The sequence below is a fragment of the Neomonachus schauinslandi genome, chromosome 10 (genome assembly GCF_002201575.2).
Source record: "Neomonachus schauinslandi chromosome 10, ASM220157v2, whole genome shotgun sequence".
Lineage (NCBI taxonomy): Eukaryota > Metazoa > Chordata > Mammalia > Carnivora > Phocidae > Neomonachus > Neomonachus schauinslandi.
Window position 1 is genome coordinate 31,452,922 of NC_058412.1, and position 15,895 is coordinate 31,468,816.

General features: G+C 36.4%; 1 protein-coding gene across 2 annotated transcripts in view; it reads right to left on the reverse strand.

Annotated features, from left to right (window-relative positions):
• MAP4K3 (mitogen-activated protein kinase kinase kinase kinase 3) overlaps window positions 1–15,895 on the reverse strand; it is a 187,134-nt gene that overhangs the window by 91,318 nt on the left and 79,921 nt on the right. The gene's annotated exons all lie outside the window — the stretch shown is intronic.

A 15,895-nucleotide genomic window follows, 5' to 3' on the forward strand; every position in this document is an offset into this window, starting at 1 on the left:
TAATATATGTAAAATGCTTAGAACAGTGCCTGGTACAGAATAAGGGCTATGTAAGCATTTGCTATTATTAATATTATGCCTTGGACATAATCATCATATAATTCACTAGAAAACATACATGGCTTTGTTCCTTTATTAACAAATAACACTTAATACAATTTGAGCATAAGGAAGTAATTCTTTTTTAAGTTAGGGCAGGAACCCTTATCCACCAAGAGTGTCAAATACACCTCCACAGGCTCCAGAGCGGAGAGGCCTACACCCCAGCAGTGCTGGATTACCAGATGGCCCACATACACAGGCTTCTCCTGGATTCAAGGGCCTTATTCACCAGCTGTACTGGGATGCAGAGTGGGATTCTATTTACCGTCGGACTATTAGTAAGTAAGCTCTCTCCTTCTACTCCCTTCTTGCCCAAATTCTTCAGAATAAGATCTGGCAATCCTATAGCAGTGTCACACGCTCTGGCTCCTGAAAGAATACTTGTGATAGAGAGAAAGAGAACTGCAGTGACTGCAAATGTGGTGAACCAGAGACCGTGCAGAAAGAACAAATGGAAGTACTTATATTCAAATGAAAGTAGTTGTGCATTACTAATTCAGCTTCTTATTGGTGGCAAAGTAAGAAACAGGTTTCCCACGTTACAGCTCAAATCGTATCAGGTCATTATGTCATCAAGCCCTGACATTTCTTGCCTTGGCATTTTCCTACTATAAATGTAACTGAGACTTAAAGTAGCCTAGCCATGAACCACTTGAACCCAATATCAAAACCTACCCTATTGCCCCAGTTACAACGGAAGAAGTAACAGAGAAAAGAGTATGTCAGGTTCTTAATTTCTGCAATGAAGTGAGTCAAAGATTTCCAAAGGAAAAACAGGAAATTTTTATGCTTCCAAAATTTCAGAAGAAAATCACTGAATTAGGATCCTCTTCTGAGTTTACTTCAAACCATTAAGAATTCCTGATTTTCATTATATTAAGAAAAATCCAATTAGAAATAATAAATTTTAAAAATCTAATTAGAAATAATAAAGCCAAATAAGACTAATACCAATTTTCAGGGATATACTAAATACTTGGAAAGTTCTAAATTTTGCTTTTTCACCTCATTCTCCACTGTACTTTCCCCAAACCAGTGAAGGGATTACATGAGATCAAAGTTGATCTAGTCAGAATGAACCCTAGGACTTTTGTTTGATGGTTAGAGGACAGCAGCTCTCTTTCTGGGGGTACTCATTGCACATCTTCAAAGGGAGCCAGTTTTAGAATAAAGTTGATCTGTAGAAAGCACTGAGGAGAAACAGGAAAACAGGGGAAGGAGAAAGGCTTACTTGAGCCTCTGTAGCAAGCCTCATCTGCCTCTGTAAGCTTCCGATATACCTGAACATGATCAATAAGTTCCCTGAATTGTTTAAACTACCCTGAATTGTTTAAACTACCTTGAGTTGTGGTTTCTGTTACTCACAACTCTAAGCATTGCATCTTCTACTGTGATCTTTGTACATATCATAGCCCTTACGACACTGCATCAACGTCTGAATGTCTACGTTCTCACTAGAATATTATATCCTCTAGGACAGGATTATGCCTTAATCACCTATGTATCCCTAGCAACTAATATATGATCCATAAAACTGTTGCCTGAATGAATCTATGATATGACATGATTCCTCTATGTTGACTCTAAATCAAGAATGTCTCTTTTTGGTTTAATTTCAACCAGTTATTATGATATTTTATACAATTAATTGCTTATTTGATACTCCTTTGTTTTACAAAAACCTGTGAATGGTTTTAAGTCTTCAACTACATCTTTCCCAGAAAATGGTGTTAATCCAAAGTGCCTCCTTTTTCCTATGAAGTCATTTTCTAGTGATTATGAGAATGGCCAAGTTAAATTCAACATTTTTGTGGGGAAAAAGAATTCAAAGAAAAAAATCCACAATTCAATTTTTAAAGGTAACTGAAAAAGCCAGATTTGGGCAGGAAAAAAGAAGAGTCTCTATACAGAAATAATCCAAAAGAGTAATAGATTTAAAGTACTTTCTTCAAAGCTCCAGAGAAATACACTCCAAAGAATAAAAAGGTACTCCTACCCCAAATCCTAGCATACTTAATTGGATACTGGTAGACCAGGATGGTTAGAATAGATAATCTCTAAAAATTCTTTCCAACTCTGAGAGTCTAGGATTTTTGATAAAATTTTTAGACATTAAAGTGAAGAATACATCTTCCAAAAAAAGGCAGGCAGGCAGGCAGGCAGGGAGGCAGGAAGGAAGGAAGGAAGGAAGAAGGGATGGAGGGAAGGAAGACAGAAGAAAGGAAGAAACCCTACTTGAGAAAAACAGGCAAGCCTACCAGCAGAGCAGATCATGAATAAACCAAGTAAACAGGCAGAAAAATACAAAGACTTGAGAAGTTCTCAGAATAAACATAACACATATTAAGTGTTCAATAAATGTTAACTATTTGCAGCAGGCTGAATAATGGCCCCAAAGGTAGAAAGGTCCTAATCCCTAAAACCTGTGAGATCACCTTATATATGGCAAGAAGGTTTTTGCAAATGTGATAAAATTAAGGATCCTGAGATGGGGAAATTATCCTGAATTATCTAAATGTAATCACAAGTGCCCTTCTAAGAGGGAATCAGAGGGAGACTTGAGTTTAAGATAAGAAGCATGATGCTACGCTTTGAAGATGGAGGACGAAGCCAAGAATTAAGGAGTGCAGGCAATGGAGCTCTAGAAGCTGGAAAAGCAAGGAAACACATTCCCCCTTAGAGTCTCCAGAGAGAATGTAGCCCTGTAGACACTTGGATACTGACCCAGTGAAACTCACTTTGGATTTCAGAATTCCAGAACTCTAAGAGAATAAATTTGTGCTTTTCAAGCCACCAAGTTGGTGATAATCTGTTACAGTAGCCAAAGGAAACTAATACACTGTTACTATCAACATTATTATTATTCTGACAGAGCTGGCTAGCCATTCACAAACAATCTGTGTTCTCCCTTCCATTGCATAGAAGTTATTGGTGGGAGGCAATCATCTAGTCAAAGACAACATTTCCCTCAGGGTCAAACTAAGGTGCCCAAGAGACTAGTTCTTGCCAATGCAAAGTGAACAAAAGTCATGTGTCCTTGTCCCACTATTTATTTCCCTATCAGCAAACTACATGACACTGTGAGGTCCCAGGAAATGCAAGAAGTCCGGGTCCCTGAGTCACTAAAAGGAAGAAAGTCATCCAACACACTGAGCATCTGCACTACACTATTACATAAACTTGAAATAGAACTTGATTATGTTAAGCCACTCATATGTTCTAGTTTAGTTATTACAGTAAACATTATCCTATGCTGATATAATAATTACTATCCATTTGTAAAAAAGGTTGTCCAAATTGTAATAGGTGCTTCACAAGTGTTTTCGTGGATTAACAAACAAGGTATTAGTCGCTCTATTTAATAGAGAGAGAAGAGAACCAGATTATAAGCATTTCTCTCTATTTTGTATATAATGCTTTCCTGTAAACAGCTATATTTAGTCCTATGTGTGAGAACAAAAGAGGAGACTTGAATGTCATGGAGGTGGGTCTTTCCCTGAAAACTATGATAAAACACAGAATCCCTAATACCTCCTTGCCTTTTAGATACAAACTGACAATCACTGTATTTCCAACATTTCACAAAATTCTTGACTTTTCCTTCAACAAAATAATACATAAGTCGAATGCGTATGTAACTGACTGCCATTTTGGTATGCCTAATTATTTTCACTGGTGTAAATTGGGGACATTTATAAAGCCTACTCTTCTTACATTAACATAAGCATTTTGAATTAATAGACTATCCATTTACTTTTTTATAAAATTGTAACTAAAAATTTAATAAAATAATTATACAAGTACTGTTGTTTGGATAAATATGGTGAAGCTGTCAAAACAGAACTAATGGTGGGAGGCAGAGCTGTCATTTTGCTCTGCGTAACAGCTTATGCATCTAATTCCAAGTCATTGTATGAAGGCAGATGACATGTCTCTCTTCACACTAAAGAAGTAGAGGTTATTTGAAAACCACACCAGGAAAATTTAAGGATTATCTGTGTTGAGTGGTGAACCAACAGACCAGTATTCAGGGAACCAAGTCTTAGTCTATTTGTAAACTGTGTATCCTATTTCCTTTCTGTCCCCTGTGAAGTAAACACAAATTTACAAGTCATCCTCAAATTCCCTTTGTTTCTTACTTTGTTTCCTATTTCCTATTTTGTTTCTTTGCTTTCTTATTTTCCTTTTGTCATCTTTATGTCTCTCTTCTAAATGTTTAACATCTTCATAACCCTAATAAGCTGACATGGTTTGACAAATGTCATTATAATGAAATAATTCTTTGCATTATCAACAGTAATTTAGCACAGCAACTAACAACAGAGCAAGTCAGAATTAAAAATGCTTTTAATTATCATTTAAGATTTTAAAAGCAAGTTTTCTCAACTTGTTATACCTTCCAGCTTATAACTCTGTGAAGAGTGAAGAGTGTACGTTTGTGTATATATGTTATTTGTGAAAATATTTAATGCTTTAACTTGGATAAAGGTGAAAAGTTACTCTTTGTATAGTCTCTCAGTCTCTCCTGAGAATATATTCAACAACCACAATACACTGAGAGGCAAATGTGATATAAAAAGAATGTGCTAGAGACTGGAGGTAGAGTTCCAGAAATGAACAAGACTTTCCTTGACTTTAAGAAATTTGGGGCGAGGGGGGCATAAAATTTGTATATATTAACTATAATAGCTTAAAGTCAAACCTTAAGTAATTCCCTTATTTCTAGAACATCAAATCTATACTTGGCTACTGGACTCACCATATCTAGCAATTCACCATATCTAGCACAGTGTCATGATAAAGGATATGTACTTTGGAATCAAAATATTGATCTATGAAACCTGATTTCAAAAATTTCTAGTTGTATGATCTTGGGCAAATTCATTCATATTCTTTTTCTGAATTCAGGTTCCTCATAAAAAGGAGATAATAGTGCCTCCCCCTCTTAAGGTTATTTGTAAAGATTAGATGAAAGAATACTTAAATACTTAGAACAAGGCTTCACATATGTTCATTACTATTATCTGCTGTTATTACCACCTAGTAGGACTTGTTATTTGTAATTCTACATTATTTCTCCTACTATTCTCCCTCTTCACTCTACTTCAGCCACACAGTCCTCTTTGCTTTTCCTTGAATACCATAAACAAGCTCCTGTCTCTCAGCCTTTACACTTTCTATTCAGACTACCTAAAGCGCTCTTTTCCTGCCAGATGGCTTGCTTCCTCACTTCTTTCAGGGCTCTACTCAACTGTCGCCTTCAAGGTGAGACCTTCTCTAACATCCCTATGTAAAATAGCAACCCACAATCACAACCCCACAAACACCCTTACTGCTCTGTTTTTCTCTACAGCATTTACCATATCTAATATACTGTATGTCTACTTATTCACTGTGTCTCCTAACACATGATAGGGACATTGAATATTAATGAGTCAATTAATTATTCTATAAATTCTAAGCAGCTGAAATCCACAAGAGGAAAAAAATAAGGTGGATAAATAGTAAAAATACAAAATTCTCATTATTTGTAGTATATATGATTATGTTCCTGGAAAGCAAGCAAACCAAAATCAACTGAAAAAAAAACCAGAAACAATTTTTAAAAATCCTTAACAAATTAGAATATATCAAATTAAATTATATATCTAAGGATAAGCTTTAAAATTTGTAGGCCATAAAGTATTTTGGGAGATAAAAGATAAAAAAATGGAAAGACACTTTACTTTTTTTTTTAAAGAGAGAGACCGTATGTGCACGTGAAGGGGGTGGGGAGAGGGAGAGAATCTCAAGTGCAGGGCTCAATCTCATGACCTTGAGATCATGATCTGAGCTGAAACCAAGAGTCAGACGCTTAACCGACTGAGTCACCTTGGCGCCCCGACAATTCACTTTTGAATAGAAGAATTTACTATGGTAAAGATTGCAACTATCTCATGAATTAATGCCTGAATTAATGTAATACCAATCAAAATACCAACTGAATCTTTTTCTGAACATTAAAAAATTAAAATTATATTCATCAGAAAAAATAAACATGGGAGAACCATTTTGTAATTGGTATTACTTTAAAATAAGTAGCGCTCATTTAAGAATTGATATACCCAGAATTCTCACCTATTTTGATTCTTTATCTACCCTGGATCACTCTAAATGCCCTCTGCCACAGAGATAAGGAAAAGAAATAAAAAGCATCCAAAGTGGAAAGGAATAAGTAAAATTATGTTTGCAGTTGACATAATCTTGTAAATTAAAAAAAAAAAACAACCCTAAAGATTCCATAAGACAACTGTAAGCACTAAAAAATGAATTCAGCAAAGTTGTGGGATATAAAAACAACATACAAAAATTAGTTGTGTTTACATACCTGAGCAATGAATAGTCCAAAAAGAAAATTATGGAAAATCTCAATTATAATCTCATCAAAAAGAATAAAATACTTAGAAATAAACTTAACCAAGGAAGTGAAACACTTGTACACTAACAACTACCAAATATTGCAGAAAGAAATTAAAGAAGACATAAATAGAAAAATATCCCATATTCATAGACTGGAAGGCTTTATATTGTTAAAGTGTCCTTACTACCAAAGGTAATCTATAGATTCAATGCAATCCTTATAGAAATCCCAGTAGCATTTTTTGCAGAAATAGAAAAAACGACCCTAAAAGTCATATGAAACCACAAAGGATCCTGAATATCCAAAACAATCTTGAGAAAAAAGAACCAAGCTGGAGACCTCACATTTCTTGATTTCAAAACATACTACAAAGTTACAGTACTTACAACAGAATGGTACTGGCATAAACACAACATCCAGACCAATGGAACAGAACAGAGAGCCCAGAAACAAACCCACACATATATGGTCAACTGATTTTGAACAAGGGCACCAAGACCATAGAATAGGGATAGAACAGTCTTTCCAAAAAATGGTGCTGGAAAAACTGGATATCCACATGCTGAAAAATGAAACTGGACCCTTATCTTACACCATACACAAAAATCAACTCAAAATGGATTAAAGACTTAAACTCAAAACCTGAAACTGTAAAACTTCTAAAAGAAAACACTGGGGGAAAACTTCATTACACTGGTCTTGGCAATGATTTCTTGGATATGACACAAAAAGAACAAGCAACAAAGGCAAAAATAGACAAGTGGGACTACATCAAACTAAAAAGCTGCTGGCACAACCAGGAAAACAATCAACAGAGTGAAAAGGCAACCTACAGAATGGGAGAAAATATTTGTAAACCATGTATCTGATGTTAATATCCATAATATATAAGGAACGCCTACTTCTCAAAAGCAAAACATCTCAAAACAAAACACCCTGATTAAAAAAATGGGCAAAGGACTTGAATAGACATTTCTCCAAAGAATACATACAAATAGCCCACATACACATGAAAAATGTTCAACATCACTAATCATCAGGTAAATGCAAATGAAAACCGAAATGCGGTATCAACTAACACTTGTTAGGATAGCGAAAGAAAGGAAGGAAGGAAGGAAGGTAGGTAGGTAGAGGGCGGGAGGGAGGGGAGAAAAGAAAAGAAAAAAAATGTTGGTGAGAGTGTAGAGGTATTTGAGTACTTGGAAACTGCTGCTAGGAATGTAAAATGAAACAGCTGCTACGGAAAAGGGAGCAGAGGTTCTTCAAAAAAACAAAAAAAAAGTAGAGCTACCATACGATCCAGCAATACAACTTTTGGATATTTGCCCAAAGGAATTGAAATAGGATCTCAAAGAGGTATGTGTACTCCCGTGTTCACTTCAGCATTATTCACAATAGTCAAGAGGTAGAAACAACCTAAAAGTCCACTGATGAACAAACAGATAAAGAAAGTGTGGTGATATATACAGTGGAATATTGTTCGACCATTAAAGAGAAGAAAATCATGTCATGTGCAAAAACATGGGTGCCCCTTGAGGATGTTATGCTAAGTGAAATAAGCAGTCACAGGATGATTACGGCAAGATTCCACTTATGTGAGGTCTCGAAAGTAGTCAACAACCACAGAAACAAAAAGTAGAATGGTGGTTGCCAGGAGCTGGGAGAGAAATGAGGAGCTATTGCTCAATAGGTATAGAGTTTTAACCGTGCTAGATGAAAAAGTTCTAAAGGTCTGCCGTACAACATTGTGTTTATAGTTAACAATACTGTACTATAAACTCAAAAATTTGTTAAGAAGGGTAAATGTTTTTTACCACACACATGTATGCACACATGTGCACACACAGTGTCCTATGGCCAGAGAGAAAAATTTAAGCTTAGACTATGGGAAACAAGTAAGATTTCCCATGCCCATCTTATGGGTACTTCATTCACAAACCTTCCTGCTTCCATTCTATTTTAAGCACACAGAAGTAGGAATGTCCATCTATGCTATATGTAAAAGTATTTCATAGCTAATTTTAATTTACCTTTGATATCTGCTACCTTTAAAAATACATAATTTATAAAACTGCATTTCATATTATAGAAACAATAAATGGAATTAACAGTATTTCAGTAGTCCGTGGCTCACTTCCCAGAGCTGTTATTTTCTTAAACAAGCTGTCAAGCACTGTCTCAAACTACCAGAGTACCAAGAAGTACCAAAATCCAATTACTATCTTAAACTACCAGAGGACCATGAAATCCAATGGCTGATTTTAAAAAGATAAGAAACTGACTTTAAGTAATTACAAAATAAAATTATAAAATAGTTTTTTGTAAAACCACAGAACTAGTAACCAATGTTTAGTTTTGGGAGGAATACTCAAATCACAATTAGTACCACGCAGAAATATAAAGGAAGTATTTAATAATCCTATGGACTTCTCAATATTCCAATATAAGTGAAAAAATTAATTATGATAGCAGTATTAGTATTCTTAAGGACTGCACATAAGAAAATGACTCTTTATATCATCTGATGAAAATACCTTACAGTCTATTTGTTTGGCCATCTTTTCCTAAGTGTTCATGATTAACAATGCTTAAGATAAGTATCACTCAGATTTGCATAAATTGTTACAAATCAACTTTGACCTTGGGTTCAATAGGATCAAAAAGAAATTTCCTTGCTGAAACTAAACGGTAAAATATCAAAATATCCTGATCCACATACCAAGAGTTCCCAACAGATGATTAGGTTTAGTTTTTGGTTTCAAGAAAACAAGATTTCCACTCTTTAAAAAAACCAAACCAAACCAAACCAATCCTAACAGTGTTTTTCAATCTTGTTTTCCTAATGGCCTCTCCCAATAAAATTTTAATGCCACAGATACTGTGTGTGTGCGTGTGTGTGTGTGTATCTGTGCCAAATACATAAAAAGAGTAAGATTTTTTTTTCACACCCAAAGAACCAAATTCTACCCCCTTTTCATTTTAAAAAAAATATTTGAGAAAACATTCCCCAATGTGAACAGACGGTCTCCAGGCAGTGAGGTTAGAGTGGTTTAACCTGAAATTTCCTGACTAACCTGCTAGGTCTCTTTTTCTCTTACCTGGATCCAACTCTTCTTTTGAGAGCCTGGTTTATCAATGTAGCTCTGATGGAAGATTCAAAATAAAGCAGGTACCCATAACTCAGAAGTGAATTCTCAGTACCAGTCCTCTGGATTATATCCCTCCTACTTTATTAAAAATTATACCAGCATGCCTAGAGTTTCTTTATGTAAAGTAGGTCTGTAGTAGGCTCGAAAAACATTCTGGAGTAAGAACAGAAAAAGGAAACATAAATCATGGTATAGTTTTTAAACTAAAACTAAAGAATATAATGGGCAATAATTTCTCTACCTTTATCATGCTTACCAACAAGAAACTCAATCCTATTGTTAGGGATAGTTCTAAAACTTCGAGATGCTTCAAGCTCTCTGACGGTCTGGTTTTCTCTCACAGGCTTGATTTAAAAATACAATTTTCTAGTGGCTCCTGGTCCTGAGGCTATTTAGGCATAAACCACAGCTGAATAAAAGAAAATATCAGTCCCTAAAATCAAAACTATTCTCCCATAACCTCAATTTAGATGTACACTGTTCCTCTCCCTTTCCCCTAGCAACCTACCAGTCATGTTTCAGTCCTATTCTCCCCCCCTAAAATCTCGTGCAGTCAGCCCTGCCTTCCATGCCACTCAACTGTGGATGCTGTAAGCGTAATAAGTCTTCTTACCCCCAGGGTCTCTCTTCTCAATTTGTACACTCACTGTGCTACTAACCTGTAAAAAAAAAAAAAAAAATTCCCCAGTCCACAGGGTAAAGTCTAAATCTTTGGGCTCCTACTTACAGTTCTCCATAAACTATCATCAATCTGCTTTTCACATCTTATTTCCCACTATACCCAAACAGAGCATATCACTCTAGTCTTATTTCCCAAACAGGTCTAGTACTTGGCCAACACCACCTTTGCTTTCACACTATCCTCATATGAAATACCCTCCATTCTCCTATAGCTAGCAAAATCCTAGCCAGCCTTGGAGGCTCAGCTGAACTGTTCCTTTCCTCATTATACCAAGTGAAATGAACCTCACAAACTCTATGGAACCCACCAAATGAATCAGGATATATGAGCTACTCAGTCCTCTTAGTGTCCTCTCATAGAGCATCTTGCCTAGATACTCCTATCTAGAGCATTTCACAGAGTAAAGAGTCAAAGCCTGATATTTATTGACCTGGGAATGGATTAAGTTTTTCTAGTCACAGCTACCCCCATTCCTTACTGCCCCAGAATTCATATACACACACTCTTGGCTCAACGAGTAACTCCCTGTAGTTTGGATGCTACATAAACACTCTAGTTAATTTTCACATTGGGTAACAAGCTCCTTGAAGACAGGAACCCTGTCTTTGTATCTTCTATTCTAACTAAACTGAATGCTAAATAAAGATTCATGCAGTTAAACCCACTGAACAGACACACAGGATTGGAAATGAGGAGGAAATGGCAGATATAGTAAATAAAACGTCTTTTTTTTTTTTTTTGAGCATTACCTTCAATGTGTAAATACCTAAGCTGTCCACTATAGTCAGCCTCAAGCCCACAACGTGCCAGAACATATTCAAGAGTGGCTAAGCAATCCATGATTAATCTTTGAGAAGTAATTATCATAAATGATGTAACAATGATTCTCTTCATGATGGCCATAAACACAGCCAGGCACGGAGTAAACAACTGGCGGTAAGGGACCTACTACAGCGCTCCAGGGAGGAGGGAAAAGGAGCCAGATCAATCATTCCCCTGGTGTCTTCCACTCTATGATGAAAATAAAGGGGAGGAAGCACCTCTCCTACCTCTCGGGAAAGAAAAAACTCATGTCAAAAGGAGACAGAAAAGAAAATTTGTAAGACGCAACTTCAGAGAGCCATGAAAAACTAGTGGAGTGAGGGTCTTCCCAGTGCTGTTCACACTTTCAAAATTTTGCTCTACAATTTACTAAATGTTGCTCTCATGGAAACAAAACAGAATACCCTGTTCTTCTTACTATGAATTTCCCTGCTCATCAATCTCTCTACTTTTCATTGTGTTGGAAAAGGAATGAGTTTCCCCATTTAGAAGAGTTGCTACCTAATTAATCAGTGTTATCTGCATTTACATTCTACTTTAAAAACTAGTGCCGCAAGCAATACCACAAATGAGTAATCAGAAGTAACTGTAATTAAATCTTATTTTTTAGTGTGAAAAACTAAAGAATGGGCCAAGAATCAGAGGAGTCAGATCCACAAATAAGATGTGTAAGTTTGGGCAAATTATAAATGCGGTGCCTCCTTTTTCAAAGCAGGAAATGTGAGAGTCAGGCTTAAGAGACCGTTCAAATAGTACTTCCCTGTCACCACATCTTTTCTATGACAAAAGTTTTCAAAGTTGTGAAACATCTGACAACCAATGAGAAAGAAGACCTAAAAAGTTCCTTATGGCTCTAAAATTGACTTTAAAACACACAAAGAAGAAAAAGACACCCAAGAGACCCACAACACAATGCAGGTAGTTGTAACACTTTCTAAGAACTGGATAGCAAGCTCTGCCATGAGCCCTCATCCTGATTCATTTTTAGTTTTCTTTTAAAATAAGTCTCCAAGAGTTGGCAGTGAGCTAGCCCAACCAGCTTAAGGACCACAGGAACAAACCTGTAGTCTGATATTCAGATTTACTGATGCACTGCAATGAAGAAGAATGCACACCAGAGGAATACTGAGCCATCTCACAAAGCAAAGGAAAAGATAACAGTTATTGTAAAATTTGGGGAGGAATGGAGTTTAGGTGAAATTTACATGTAGTAGTGCTGTGACAGGCTTAGGGCAAAGCAGAGCTGTATGTAAAGGGGTCTACTTCAGGACTGGACTGCAAAGTGAACCCAACGTCCTCTCCTTAGCAACTACCAAGTTAAGATATATGCTGGTGCTGTATCCAGAAACCTCTTACCTGAAGCTGTGCATCTCAGCTGTAAATCAAGATTGCTTCTCTATATCAAAATGACTTAAGATTCTCCAGACAAGAGTGGAATGTTTTGCTCTTGATATAATTACACAGAGCCATGTTTCTGCTGGTCTATGATTTTCAGAATAGTTTCTCAGGATATTAGCAAGCCACAGTCACTCAAAGACAGGGTTTATTACAACACTTTCCAACTGCACCGTTCTTGGGAGAAATATTAAGGCTCTATCTGTGTTTGTTACTCCAGCAGACAAATTTTTACTTTCTCCATTAGTTACCTGAGATTCCCATCTCCATTTTATTTGAGTGTGAAGAACAACTTGCTAATTAAACTCTTTACTTGACGTTCTTTAGAAAGAGGGGTTTATATGCCGGTTTATCTTTTGGTTTGTTTGTTATGCATTAATTTCTCCACAGAAGATGTCCATTTTAGGCAGATATACAGGGTTGTTTTTTTTTTTTTAAAGATTTTATTTATTTATGAAAGAGAGAGAATGAGAGAGCACATGAGTAGGGGGAGGGTCAGAGGGAGAAGCAGGCTCCCCGCTGAGCAGGGAGCCTGATGCGGGACTTGATCCCGGGACTCCAGGATCATGACCTGAGCCGAAGGCAGTCGCTTAACCAACTGAGCCACCCAGGCGCCCGCAGATATACAGGTTTTGAAGAAACATTTATATCTTACCCCAGTGAAGTTCATTTAACTCATTTAATGTGCATAGAAATCACTTAGCTTGTTACATGGTGGCTCCACCACAAAGTTTTTCATTTACTAGCTCTAGGTTAAGTAAACATGCAACTGAACTTAACAGCACAGTTTCCATACCACTGTCAGCTCCTAAGAGCAGGGAAAGAGCAGGCTCTGGAGCTCCATGGCCAGGGTTCAAATCCAAGATCTACACTATTAGGGCAAGCTATTTAAACTTTCAGTGCTTCTGTTTCCTTATCTATAAAAAACAGGACACTAATATGATCAAATGAGTCAACAAACAAAGCACTTCATACAGAGCCTAGCACAAAGTCTGAATAAACATTAGCTATTTATTAGCAAAAACAAACAAACAAAAGAGTCCTGGTTTAAACCGATGCATCTCTAAGAAATTTCTAACATATCTTCTGTAGAGTCAATATACTCCTCATTATTTTGATTTATCCAATAAATATTTACTGAGTGTTTACAAGGTGTCAGGCAATTTATCAAGCACTGGGAATCTTGTGGTAAAGAAAATGAAGTTTGCCCTCACAGAAATTACAGTCTTGTGAAGACTTCAGGACCACCACATTCTTACCAATAGTTCTTTCAATTTTTTTCTACTAAAAACACACCCTTGTTGCTGAGGAAAAGATGTCGTCTTCTCAAAGAACTGTTGTTATTAGATAGTAAGCTCCTTTAGGACAAGGAGCACATCTTGTTGCTGATAACTCTAGTGCCTAACTATAAAGGTCTCAACAACAGAAGAGGCAACAAATATTTTGTGGTGTTTCTCTAATTCTTGGTTGTATAATTCATTTTTTTTCCAAACTGAATTTTACCACTGATATATACATTTAATGTGTATTTCTCCCTCGTCATCTACACATGCACACACAGCAAAAGAGCTATTAGAAATCAGCAGCAGATCTTACAACTAGTGTGACCAACCTTCTGTTTGCCCAGGACTGAAAGACTCCTGGGACATGGCACTTTCAGTACTAAAAGTGGAAAAAAATCCCATGCAAAATGAGATAAACTGGTCATCAACTTAGAGCTGATGGTTTTGAAAAAGGACAAGTACAACCGCATGTTAAAAATAAAACAAAAAACAAAGGCTAACCAAAATTTCACAACTTCACAAGTTCTGACCATAAAAACTAAACAAGAACATCCTGTACCGTGGGTACCTGCCCAACACCAACCCTTCCTCCTGGTATCCATCCTGAGTCTCCCTGCTTGGTCCCCCTTCCTCCTGCTTCCCTCCAGGTTGTTGGTTATGGAGTTTAGGCTACCTTAACCTCCAGAGCTTTCCAAAGGACAGCACTGTTAATTACATTTCTTCCCCACTCTTCTTTATTTTTGCTCCCAACTCATACCATGCCCTTTTCAAGATATTTTATCATCAGCAACTCCGTAAGGAGACTTCTTTCTCAATTCCAAACATCATAACCTTTTCCTACTCCTGCATTTACTTCAACCCTTTCCTAGTTACCACCTTTCTCCATCTTTCTGCTAAGTGAAAAAATTAGCTGTCCCAGCAGTCCTACTAGTATAATTAGTTACATACCTGTAATCGATGAGTCCAAGTCTCTATTTTTAGCTGCTTCTAAATTTAAGTATTAATATAGCAATAAACATTACTTTCTAGTATTAATATTGCAATGAATAGTTTTTCATAACAGCTTTAATGAGACGTAATTCACCCAAATGAAGTGTACAATGCAATGGTTTTTAATACACTTACAGTATTGTGCAACCGTCACCGCAATCAATCTTAGAAACCTTTCAAATCTCATTAGCAGTCACTCCCCATTCCCATCATTCCTCCCTCAACCCTAAGAAAGCACTAATCTACTTTCTATGTAAATTTGCCCAATGGACATTTCATATAAATGGAATTATACCATTTGTGGTCCTTTGTGACTAATTTCTTTTATTTTGCATAAAGTTTTCAACATTCATCCATACTATATACATGTATCAATACTTCATTCCCTTTTTTTGGTAAATAATATTCCACTGTGGATATACATTTTACTCATCCATTCACAGTTGATGGATGTTTAGGTTTTTTCTACTCTTTGGCCATTATGAATAATGCTGCTCTGAATATTCATGTACAGGTTTCTGTGTAAATACAGATTTTCATTTATCTTGTGTACATACCTAGAAGTGGAAAAGCTAAGTCATATGTAACTCACTAACAATTTTGGGGAGTTACCAAACTATTTTCCAAAGTGGTTACACCATTTTACATTACCACCAGCAATGTGTGAGGGTTTCAATCACTCCATGATCCTACCAACACTTGTTACTGTCTTTTTTTAATTACAGCCATCCTCATGGGTATGAAGTGATGTCTCAATGTTTTGTATTTTCCTAATAACTAATGCTGCTGAGCATCTTTTGAGCATGTACCTACTGGCCATCTGCATTCCTTTTTGAGGAAGTGTCTATTCAAATCCTCTGCCCGTTTTTCAATTGGGTTGCCTCTTTTTGGGGGGGGGGGTTGTCTCTTTTTTAAATTGAGCTGGAAGAGTTCTTTATATATTCTAGATATAGTCCCTTATCAGAAATATAATTTATGAACATTTGCTCTCATTCTGTACATTATCTTTTCACTTTGTTAATTACCAGTCATTTTCTAGGACAAAAGTTGTTAATTTTGATATAATCTAACT